Source organism: Pinus tabuliformis, chromosome 8 (assembly GCF_031772625.1).
Source record: "Pinus tabuliformis cultivar Carrire ecotype Pingquan chromosome 8, CPIR1, whole genome shotgun sequence".
Classification (NCBI taxonomy): Eukaryota; Viridiplantae; Streptophyta; class Pinopsida; order Pinales; family Pinaceae; genus Pinus; species Pinus tabuliformis.
This window is the reverse complement of record NC_142294.1, coordinates 1,037,173,392-1,037,185,612: the sequence shown is the minus strand read 5'-3', so window position 1 is coordinate 1,037,185,612 and position 12,221 is coordinate 1,037,173,392.

Genomic DNA, 12,221 nt, shown 5'->3' with positions numbered 1-12,221 from the left:
TGAAAATCTGATGGGCACAATGATACCTGACTTGTACAACCTATTTACCTCCTTTTCAATAGATGGTAGCAACTTTGGATTTATCCTTCTCAACTTCTGTCTAAATGATTTTTGATTGGGCTTGATGGGTATCCTGTGCTGAATAATATTGGTATCATAGGTCTTTAAATCAAAATAGTCCCAAGCAAACACATCTACAAATGAAGCCATCAAACTAATGTATTTTTCCTTGATCTTTGGCGGCAATTCTTTAGACAATTTTACCAACTTAGGATTGGACACTGTTCCTATGTTGACCTCTTCTACACCCTTCTCTGTTGGCTGCAATGCTGGCTTGCGAGCTACATCATCTTGATCAAAAATTTCTTCTAGAGGTATCAAGCCTTTAGGAATAATGTTATTCTTCAGTTGCAACACGTCCATTTCATTGATCTGCACTTCATCTGTACCATTCCCTTTGCCATCGTCATTTTCTACATCGATTGAGGTTTCTTTGAACTTGCCTTTGTTTTGCAGAAAATCATTATTTTCCTCATCATCTTGAAACACTTGCCAATATCTATGATTTTCTGGAATGGTTGGACAATGCTTGACATGGATTTCAAATTTATTTCTAGAATTCATTGGGATTTTCAAACTACTTGCTGCCTTGGCAAGAGAGTCAGCAATACTATTTTGTATACGAGTCACACATGTCAAGGTGTATTCTGAAAATAATTTTAAGATGTCTAAAACTGCGTTACGGTAGGCCCGTCCTAGGATGCTTTGCTTGATACTCACCTCTGACCTACTTTATTACCAATTCGGAGTCACCATATACCGAAATCCTTTTAGCATTCAGCTTTCTAAGAATCTTCAGGCCAGCAATCAGAGCTTCATACTCGACTTCATTGTTTGAACACTCAAAAGGCCAGCTTGTAAGAGCAAACCCTCACGCTGCTAGGCACTTTGTTTGGGGTGGAGAAAGGACTACCTACCCAAATTCCAATTCCAGTGCCATCATTTCCTACTGCTCCATCAAAATCCATGGTCCACAAACCTTCTTCATCCTCTTGCAAGTGCTGGAAATCTGTTTGATGTGTCTTGTCTGCTTGCTATCCATTACTTTCAGTTGATTTCCCAACATTGTTATGTTTTTCTTGTCCTTCTTTCTTTAAAATTTCTCTAAAATTTTATGTTATTTCCAGAATATCATCTGCTTCTACTATCTGACTATCTATATCATTTAAACTATCTGAAAAAAAAAAAAAAAAAGACTCTAAATCTGTATGCACATAGTTAATTGGATGATTTATAGGTTTCTCCTTGCTTGTGATCATATACTTCATTTTTTGTTTACGATATAGTTTCCTCATTTGTCCAAACACTGGAATCATTGCATAGGGGAAATCTAGCTATAGTGTCCCTTTCAATTTCACTACCCAAGACCTAGAAAGAAGCATGCCAAACCTTGGAGGAATATCTGCTACCACCACATCCATCAAAACATTTTTCATGGGGAGCTGATCCAGACTCACAACCAAGTCTTTGATGAGTCCTATACATCTCACTCTATTGGAATCAAATGAATAGAGATCGTGGTATTGTCGGGTGATGTCCAGACCGAGCTTATCCATGATAGCCTTGGGCATGAGATTGTGAGAAGCTTTGGAATCGAACATGGCATTATGTAACACAAAATCATGCAATCGTAAACTGGTATAAAAGAGTGGGACATCGCTATCAGGAGACTCACCATTCGATGTTGGTCCAAAAATCATTTCAGGTTGATCATATTCTACATTTACCATGTCAGACATTGGGTCCAAATTCAACATCTTAGATACTTGTCCTCTATAACTGTTGTTCTTCATTATTTCAGTCAAGGGGATGGATACCTTTAACTTAGAAATCTCATTCTCTAAGCTAAAGGCGAGAGTCTTTTCTACCTCTTTGACTGGGATTTGTTTCCTTTCTTTTTCCTTTGATGCAACTTGCTGTTGTGATTGTTCTGCTGATTTTGATTTGCTGCTCTCCGGACCAACCGCCTCTTTTCCTTTTCTTTGTGTAGCTGATGAATCATTCTTTGTTGTTTCAACCTCCTTCTTTTTCTGAATTTGTTTGGCCGTCACATCTCTGTTTCTAAGTGAATGTTGCTACTATTGTGCAGACAGAACATTCATATATCCCCTTTGATACTCCTTTGATTCTTCTTTTAAAACAGTGTCACTAGCTAGAATGAAATCTGTGTCTTTGTGTGTAGCTAAATTCACCACACACTCTTCTTCTTCGGTAATGTAAGTAGGCAGCTCATCTGGAGTAAAGAGGTGGTTTTCTTAACCTATTACATTCACGTCCTCATCTGACTCCGTTCCATGCACAAAATTCTGCTCCAAAGGTGTTTGTAACGACTGTTGTGCTGTCTGCTCTTGGGCTCGCTGATCTCTCTATCTTATTCTATATTGTGGCTGCTGCTGGCCACGGAAGTTAGGATTTCTAACTTGTGGCTCAGGCTTGTAGAGCTTCACCCTTTCAAGCATCTACTCTACCTTTTCGAGTAGTTGATCCATTGAAGAAGACTCTTCCTTAACAGTGACTTTCTTTTCTTCTTTTGCTCTAGCTCTTTTGGACAGAAGATTTGCTTCAATGCTGACCGCAATTTTCTGAATGTCTTCCATTGTGGCTGGTTCTCTCTCTCTTAATTGGTGAGCCATGTTAGCATCAAAAACATCTAGAAACTTCATCATAGCTAGTCCCAAAGGTGGCTTTAGATGATCTGGAATTTCGTTATAGACTGCATTAAATCTAACACAATAATCTTGGACCGACTCACCAGCGTTTCGTTTGATTTTTTCATATTCAGCCAGAATTTGAAGGGGATTCTTTTTCACTTCCCATCGGTTTAAAAATTGTCTTTTTAGTTCATCCAAGGTAGTGATACGTGCTGCCGGCAAACCTCTGAACCATTTCCTCACTTCACCTGCAAATGTCTGTACATAGAGTCTCATTGCCACATTCTCCACGTCAATCTCATGGAGTTCATAGAAGTCTTCCATTTTGTCTACATGTTTCTGAGTAGTAATACTGTTAGGAGTGCCATCAAAAAACGAGATTTTACTTTGATAATCCACGGGCATATCATCTAGAACTTGGGGTAGAACAAGGGGTGCGAAACAGGCAGCCATCACTCTCGGTGGAACAGACCTTGGAGGTGTTGGAGGAGTGTGCACAGTTTGCAAGGGGCTAGCAATTGGAGTTTGGGGTTGTGTCGCAATATAATTATCAATCAATTGGTTAGCTCTTTCTGTTTCTAAGTCTAAAAGAAATTGTGGATTGGGGACAGTATAATCAATAGCCCTTTATGATTTAGACTCAAACAACGATATTTCAAACCATTTGTCAAACTCAAGCTCTTCAAGATACTCAAAAATTTCGGGACATGAATGGGATTTGAACACGGGAGTTATGGTGCTTTCTTGACGAAGGAGTCTCGGAATCAAATTGGGGTTTTCGTAGATATGAGTAGGATCCGAGTCTGGATTGGCTCTAGTATATCGTCTCAAAGCCAGCGTGCTATAGAGAAAAATCACAAGACACAACCAACTTACTCAGCCTATCCAATCCTAAGCACATCATCTAGAAGCTTAGATTTATGTTAAAACAAGGGGATTTGATTTCAGTTTTTTTCCCGAGTGGAGTCGCCACTATGTTAGCACCTAAATTTGCCCTAGGTTGAAGGAAGGCAAAATTCAGGGTAACCACAAACCACGCTCAGTCTGGTAGCTAGCCCTACCAGAACAGGAGAGGGCTCTCTCCGAGTCACGCTCAGTGAATAGATAAGCAAAAAATAGTCTGAGATGACTTACAGTGAAGTATTGATCTTAGGCTAGTAAGTGAATATGGATACAAGAAACAATTTTTATGAATGACCGAGCCTTTGGGATGGTATGGGACCAACGGTTAGCAAAGAATAGAGAATTTAATACAAAGGCACAGATTACTTCGTGAGTCAAGGCAGGCAGAAAGCATAGCAATTTAGTTTGGAATAACGTGGAACAGAGAGATTGCTGAGGAGTGTGAAAAGGGCATAGGAACATGAATCCTTTTCAATAGAAGAAGAACACTGAACATGAAATTTTCCCATAAGCAGAGCAATAAAATTGAATTCTACCTAATCTCACTCAGAAAATTTCACTGGAAATGAACATGAACTGAATTATGAACATAACGAAATACATATGAAAACATAAGAGACACATTTGCTACACTCAAAACCACAAGAATCTCATGAAACAGAGCCTCTGCTTTTCATTAATTCTCTGTCAAAAATATACAGTGAAGAAACAGAGTTTCTTTCCCACAATCTCCCAGAAGTTACAATCCAACCAACCCTTTGCAAATAGCTTGCATACAATATATAGAATGTGTAAGGAAGAGATAGAACACCCAAGGGTTGGGGAGTTACTCGAATTATTACAAAATGGAGATGAAGAGCCAACCATCAGCTACAGGTGCAGCGCTACAAACATGACATTTGGCTTGGGTGACCGTCTGCCTTCCTTCGCCACTTCGATAGAATTACATCTGGAAAGAAAATGCTTTAAATTCCACCTTTGGTGCCAAAAAACCGAAGTGTAGATGAGTGGGCACACTTGGAGAAGTCGCGAATCGAAATTTCATGAAACGGAATCAAATTTGGCAAATTTTCATCTTTGCGCCATGCTACTTTGGGGCCTCTTTTGGGGCACTTGCAGGCGTCCAAAATGTGCCCAAGTGGGCTTGTTGGAAAGCCTGTCCTGTCTACTTTCTAAACCCACTAGAATTTTTGAATTTGGTGCTCATTTGCCCCTCCAAATATCCATTCTCCCAAGACTGCTTCCTGTGTGTCAGAAAAGGGGCAGACAGGCCATTTTCGGGTGTTTTTGACCTTTTGGAGACTCATATCTTGCCCAAATTTCTTTCTCAGGCACCAATAGCCGTGATTTTCCATGATGAATCCAAAAATGTAAACCATTCCTCATTTGGAGCTCTATATTTTTAGCGTCGTGCCAGTGGTGCGGCGCACAGGGACACAAACCCTGTGTTTTTCCCAAAAATTTGTCATGTGACCAAAATTTCCCCAAATTCCTTGAAATTTTGGTTGAAGGTTCTCTATGGGGTGTTATGATGTGCCAAGGAAGCCTCAGTTAAGATTCAAAGCCGATATTGCTCTTTTGCCTCTTTTTCTTTTCTTGTTTCTTTCCTCAATTTCACCTTCAAACTCCTTATCCGGGCCTTTGCACTCATATTTCATGTCCTGTAATGATAAGCCATGTGTCTCAGTAAGGAAAGGTCCTAATCGACCTTGTCCAATAGCCTCTCCAAGTGCATGTTGACCCTCTTGAGGTTGGCCTCTCGATCCTCATTGATTTCTTGCTCCAATGATGTGAGCTCAGCTCTTCTCCTTTGAGCAACTTGGCAATGCTCACGAATGTTTTGCAGCTCCATAATCACCCACTTCTCCTCAAGTTGCTTGTCTCTCTACTCCAAGTACTTCATTTTCCACTTGGCCCTCTCCAAGTCAAGTGATAATGCCTCAATCATTGATTGTTGCTCCTGGATGATCTCTGTAAGCTCTGCATTTGTTGGTTCTGTATCTGTCTCATCATCATTGAGGAGAACGAATTCGGTCTCTCGTTCACCTGATGGCCCTTCCTCTTGCACTAGCTCCTTACCTCTGCCCTGCTCTTGTGATGCTGATGTCGAAAGTGAGGCCCCTTCCACCCCGGGTGGAGATAACACTCGCCTTGCTGCTGCAAACAAAGGTCTACTGCCTTTCTAATAGGTGATGTATACTGGCATAGTAGCAGTCTCATGTCGCTCATATTGATGAGATGGGCTATCTATCTCACGCTCTACCTCTAATACTACCCATGGAGTGCGTAAGAGATCAAGGGAGATGAAGTCCTCCCAAGAAATACCGTACAATCCCAACTGATGGTCCACCAAAATCTGGAAAGAGCAAAGTGATAAACACTGTTGAGCTGCTGTCGAGGGGTCTTGTGCTGCATGAAATTTTTCATCCTCTCTATGTTCCCGCAAATGAAAAATGGGAGGTTCATCATTCACACCTTGGTAAAGTGCATGAGCAACTTGATGTGATAGGCATAAAGGCGAGAAAATCTCCCCTCACAACTGAAGTATTTCATGATCAATTTCATGAGCAGAGCATACTCATCTCTCAAAAATATGAACGAGAAGACTCTTGTAAGCTGACTCAAACAACTGGCCTTAATGTAAGGCTCATAATGATGCCTCTCCACCTTCTTCTTCTTATGCCACTGTTCTCCAATGTTTGGTATGCCTGTTGCCGCTGATATGGTTTCGGGTGTCAATGTGAAAGTGACCCCAGCCAAGATAGACTGACCTCCATGTAGGTGAAGTGAAAAAAGACGGGCCAACTCATGATGAACTCTAACATTTGCCACCCTTTGACAAAATTCAAGACATGATAAATGCTGGAAACATGACATAGCAAGAGGGCATGCCTGCAACTCGGTGAGGGTGTTTGGCTCATCTCTAACATGTTTGCCACTTCGGTGATGTCTCCTGGGGGCCTGTTCTCCTGAAGCTGTATCACTGTGGGTTTCCTCCTCATACTCTGATGAAACCTCAGATGCCATGACTGTTGTTTTATAAACTGAATTTAGGCTGCCCCTTTGATGATGATTAAAGCTAGGTTGTTTTGATAATCTTCCACCAATGGGACAATGAAACAAGGGAGTATTAGGAGGGGGATATTATAATGGGAATAGGGGTTATAGGAGAATTTTGTTTAGGGATATGTAGGGGGCTTTGGGGTATTTTGATAGGGTAGGGTTTGGGTTTTTGGCAAGGTAGGGTTTCAGGGTTTGTATTGAGTGATAGGAGGAGGGGTAAGGGAATAATGAGTTTGGTAGTGTTTAGGGTAGTGATAGTAGGAAGAATGCAATAGGGGAATAAGGAACAGGGGTAGGGTAGGAAAAATAACCTTGGCAACAACAACACTGTGGCACAAACCCTAGCAGAATAGTTTTTCTTTGATGTCTTCTTGTGTTTGCTTTATGAAATTTTTTTGCATTTAATTACAGGCATAAAAACCCTTATATCACCCATAAAAATTTGATGCACAAGTTATGTTTCGAGCCTACCTTGCAAATAGATGAGCTCCACAAAAGATTTGAGGTGATTTGGTAAAGTTCTGGGCGTTTTGTCCCTGTGCATTGCGCGCAAAGCCCAGTGCGCCGTGCGCTCTGTGTGCACCACGCTGGTTATGATTTAACACTGTGGGTAGGCTCTGTGTGCGCCGCGCACCCTGAAACTCCCTCCAATTGCTCCAAATCGCTCAATTTCTCACCTCACGACCTTGCAACGTTCTCCCAATGCCTTGATTGCACAATGACTTTGTTTTGTGATGGACACTTATGTATAAGACTTGGAGGACATGATTTAAATTTAATTTTTCAAAAAACCCACTTTTCTAATGTCTTGTTCAACACTTTTTTTTATTGACTTTAATATAACCCTGATTTTCACTTTTTCTCTGAATTTTGGGCTCAAACGATGAAATTTTCGACACTTTTTGCAGGGATTGCATGATAGAGCATTTGGCCGCAGAAACCATGACTGCACCTAAAGAAATCAATTGTCGACCCTTTTTTGAAAATTTTGTCACCAATAGCACTGTTTGACTTTTCTTCAAAACAGAGTTTTGAAGAACCCTCGAATTTTATCAATAAGATGATGGAAATCTGCGGATCATTACTTTGCAAGAGTATCACTCTGGCCTGCAGGGATTTATTGGACATATTTAAAGACCAAACTGATCAATCCCTAGACCTAATGGCCAAAAATGACTTTTGTCAATTAAAGGACCAGACCCTGACTATTATGGACTTTTTGATTATTTGACACAAAGACATAAGCCAGCAGGAGCCAAACATGAGGGGAAATGACTAGCATGACTTTCTCCGTTAGATCATGGCATGACCTTAGTAGAATGCAGCTAAATGAATGGATCGGGACACCTAAAAATGAAATGCATAAAGAGTTTTGATCTCTGACAGAGGGCTGACCAGACAGACACTAGCAGGATGACTCAGGTAAAATCATTCTCAACATTTCCTAAGTTTTTTTTTTTTTTTTTTTTTTAAATTGTCCGAAACTGATAGTAAAAGTTTCAAATGCAGATGTGGGTCCACGGCGGCCAGCCACTCTCCAGCACTATGAGAGGAGACACCCAGCTGCAGCAATATTGGCCCCATGGCCGTTCTCTCATCTTTCAACGCTTGACATGAAGAGCTGAGGTTTAAGACTTGAATAGGAGGAAAGTATGAGTGGTGATAGACTCACACTGACTACAGAATGTCATGGTGACAATATTTTGTGTAACAGCCTTCCCTGTGCACTCAGCTACAGGGGTCCCCGCACTCAACTGCAGACTCTACTCTAGGACTTTGTGCACACAGATGCAAAGCATTTCTTCCTACTCTTCTCCACTAAATCTTTAGACTTCTCCCATAGACCAAAATTCATTTCTTTTCTTAGACATCCTAAGACACAGCTATTTATGCAATCCCATGGTCTGTGGATCATGGGTAGATCTTCAAAATCTGACTCATCTTACATAAAAGAAGGGTAAAACCCTTTATGATTGTGATTCATGAAAGTGTTCCCTCTGCGGATAGAGGCAACCCCTCTAGCCCTAGAGTGAGTCTAGTCACAAACAAGGATAGATCAACAATAGCTTTCCTTAAATAGTCATAGTTGGAGGCCTTCCTCAACCGGTGGTAGGTGGAGTTCCGTTGCGCTACTCTAGCTTCCGCTTCGTTCTCCTGATGAGTGATCAACCTGAAACAATGCAAAGGAAATACAACAAAGCACGTAACTGAAAAACAAGAATGATCTATTTACTCACAAAGTCAAGAAGTCATGAGCTATCAAGTACATTACATACAAGACATAGGAAAACATCATTGATTGTATTAATAATGAAATAAGAGTAAGCTTACAACCAAAGTCTTGATGTCACAAGCCTTCTCAGAGGGATCTAGCCAGCCTATTCTTCAAGCATTCAATCTTTGAAGATGGATCTCCCAATACACAAGTCTCTCTCACTCATAAGTTTTACACAAGATTAAGGGCACTTCACAACCTTCCACAAGCTATCAACAATCCCACACTTGTCACACTCACACTAGCTATCTAGCAAACTCATAAGCACTAACAACACTGCTCAACTAGCCAGTTATCAAAAAACTATCCAAAAACTAGCAGTGCATAGCAATGGTGAGAGTTTAAATAGGAGAAGGAGTCTCCATAAAAGGTGGAAGAGTGAGCTTATCTCTAAGGAAGGTAGCACAAATGACAGAACAACCATGCAAGAGAAAGGAGGGCGATACAAAATATGCCAACAACCAAGTCTTGAGTCATCTGGAAGGCCGATTGTTGGAACAAATTTGCCCAATCTGGATCATCGCGGGGAAATAACTGATCTTCAGCGCTAACATCGCTATTGAGTAATGTAGCTAGTCATATCATTTGTGTAGATTACAAGCAACCTCGCGTTGGCACATGAAATCAGACCATCGCATGAATCAAGTGTACTTCCATGATGGCAGCGCTTCTAGACTGTTTATGAGCGCCCTTTGGCATGTATATTTAGTCCATAGCCGTGATGACGTAGATAACTTAGGAAAAGTGGGTCATTTGGCAACATCAGAGAGAATTTGTCTAATATGAGCATGTTTGACTTGGACACATGACACAGTAGAAGGACTAGAGGGAAGACAGTGACAAATTACTGTGTAACAGATGCCCCCTAAAGTATAAATCTCGAGAGAGTGGGAGGGGTGAAATGCTTTACGACACTGACTAAGCTGGAACACCATCTAGAAGAACCTGCACACAAGTACACCTGATATCTCTGATAATGAAGCACCTGTAGTCTAGGCATGGGTGCAACCATCCAAAAGACATACGAAATAGGTCTATGGTATGGATACAGCCATCCAGCTAATGAGGCCATGATAATGACAAAGGTATGGTCGCAGCCATCCATCAATGAGTCATGTAATCATAAACCAATCCACGCAGCCCGAATATAGGTAATCTGAGTTCAGGGTCTTGAACCCATCCGATCATAGTGCAAATTCTAACCTGCGAATAGATGTGCTGAGGTCGAGCATGATAGAAAATCGCTTGATTACTGGTCAATGATGAAAACCGTTAACAAGTGCGAGAGAAGCCACCAATAATGCCAATGGTTCTCAAGGTACTATCTAGCACAATCCACGAAATGTGAAAAGGAAGCTGAAGTCAAACAGTCGTGGAATCACCCAATCGATGACCAATGATGAAAATCAACTGTCAGGTGCGAAGAACTTGCCATTGAGGCGTGCAAGCTCTAAGGTACCAAAGGGGATCTCTAGGTCAATCTCCTGGATAATGATATGATGTCGACAGGAGATGACCCGTCGTAGGAGGGCCATAATGCTTCCTCCATCAATGACACGAGCTAAGGAACAAGCGGTAGATGGTGAAATAGAGTATCAGAGGAGAAGGCGAGGGTGTAAACTGCAGAAGGATTATACTCTTGAACATGTCGGTGACGTCACTCTAGAGGGTGGAAACATTCAGGTACCAAAGGATCAGAGGCTCGATGGAGATGGCGTGAATCAAATGGAATGAGGCTGAATGGTAACCCAAACCCACGGAAGGCCAAATGACGATGTGTGGATGCCCCAACTCGACAAGAAGAAAAAGTGTCGATGTTCAAGAGTGACTAGCTGAAATAGACAATCAATGATAAACCTGGTGTCGAATCCAACCTAGTAATAATTTAACGAGCCCTAGGAAGGAGAAGCTCGAGTCTCATCATGGTGACGAGTCCAATGCCATCAGGGTTTAACGAGTCTAACATAGGTGAAACTCAGAGTCTTTTCCATGTTTAGAGAGTTTGAAAAGTCACGGAAAAGAAAAATCCAGGGGGGTCCTTTTTCGTATATTTGTGTCTCTTGAGCCCAAAAAAGTATAAAAAGATACTCAAAAGAACCACTTGATCATTATGATTGAGGAGTACTTTTTGTGATTAGTGACTTCGACCCGAAAAAGTAGAAAAGCGGTCGGAAGCACATAGTTTTGTAACCAATAATGATCTTGAAACGATAAAGGCCTGACAATCTTTTCGTTTTTACATGGTCGGAAAAGAGCTTAAGGGCGACTGCCCCTTACTTCTTTTAACGAGTCAAGAGGGACAATTCGGCTATATTTTCTTTTTCAAGTCGGAAAAGAGCGTTAAAGATGACTTTTTGGATCAAGTGAAGCTAACATAATTCTGCTACCTGTAGCTCTGCACAAAGCACGTCAAATGTAAACCCATTTGATATAAAATGAATAATATACGTAGGAACATAGTTAAAAAGCCAAATTTTGACTAACCATGTGACAAAAATGAGAAAGAAACCACATTTATAAAACATAATTTTTTAATTTTCAAAAATTACTATAAAAAGGGGTTAATCCATTCATTTTTTATCATTGTTACTATTCATTCCACTATGGAGCATTTTGGAGCACCAACGTTGGCGAGCTAATTTCGGCCCCATTCGTCCAGTGTTCATCCTGAAACTTCATTTAGGTAGATAGACTTCATCCTGTGCTCCAATTCAATATCTTTTTCATGCATTTTGAACGTTAGACGTGTTAGTTTAGGCAGATTTTTGGACCAGTCTTCGCCGCTCTATCATCGCAGGTATACTGCTCGGGTCCGCAGTGACCGAAAACATTCACACATAACGTGCTCCGATCATCGTGGGAAAGTGATGTACTTCCACGATGACCGTGAAAAAATAGAACTAGCAACCTCGCGTCATCACATATGTTTTAAAAATAGACACGAAATTATATTTTTATGCAAATTACGCGTTGAATTTTGCCAGCAAAGTGCTAATTCATTTTTTCTCCTCATGCAGACCATAATGGAATTTGTCTGGCAAGAATGAACGCATGATGACAATCATGTGGAAGCTTTCACCAATGTGGGGTGCTGAAATGCATTACAAGCATGTGGATTGCTCAAATTCTTCCTTACTCCACACCTTCGGTCACAACCTAATTTACTGGAGCTACTGATCCGAGCCTGGAATCCCACAGATGGGAAATTCATCATCCAAGGCTTAGATATCGAGTTTGATGCTATAGACATATATTTTTGGACCAGGCTG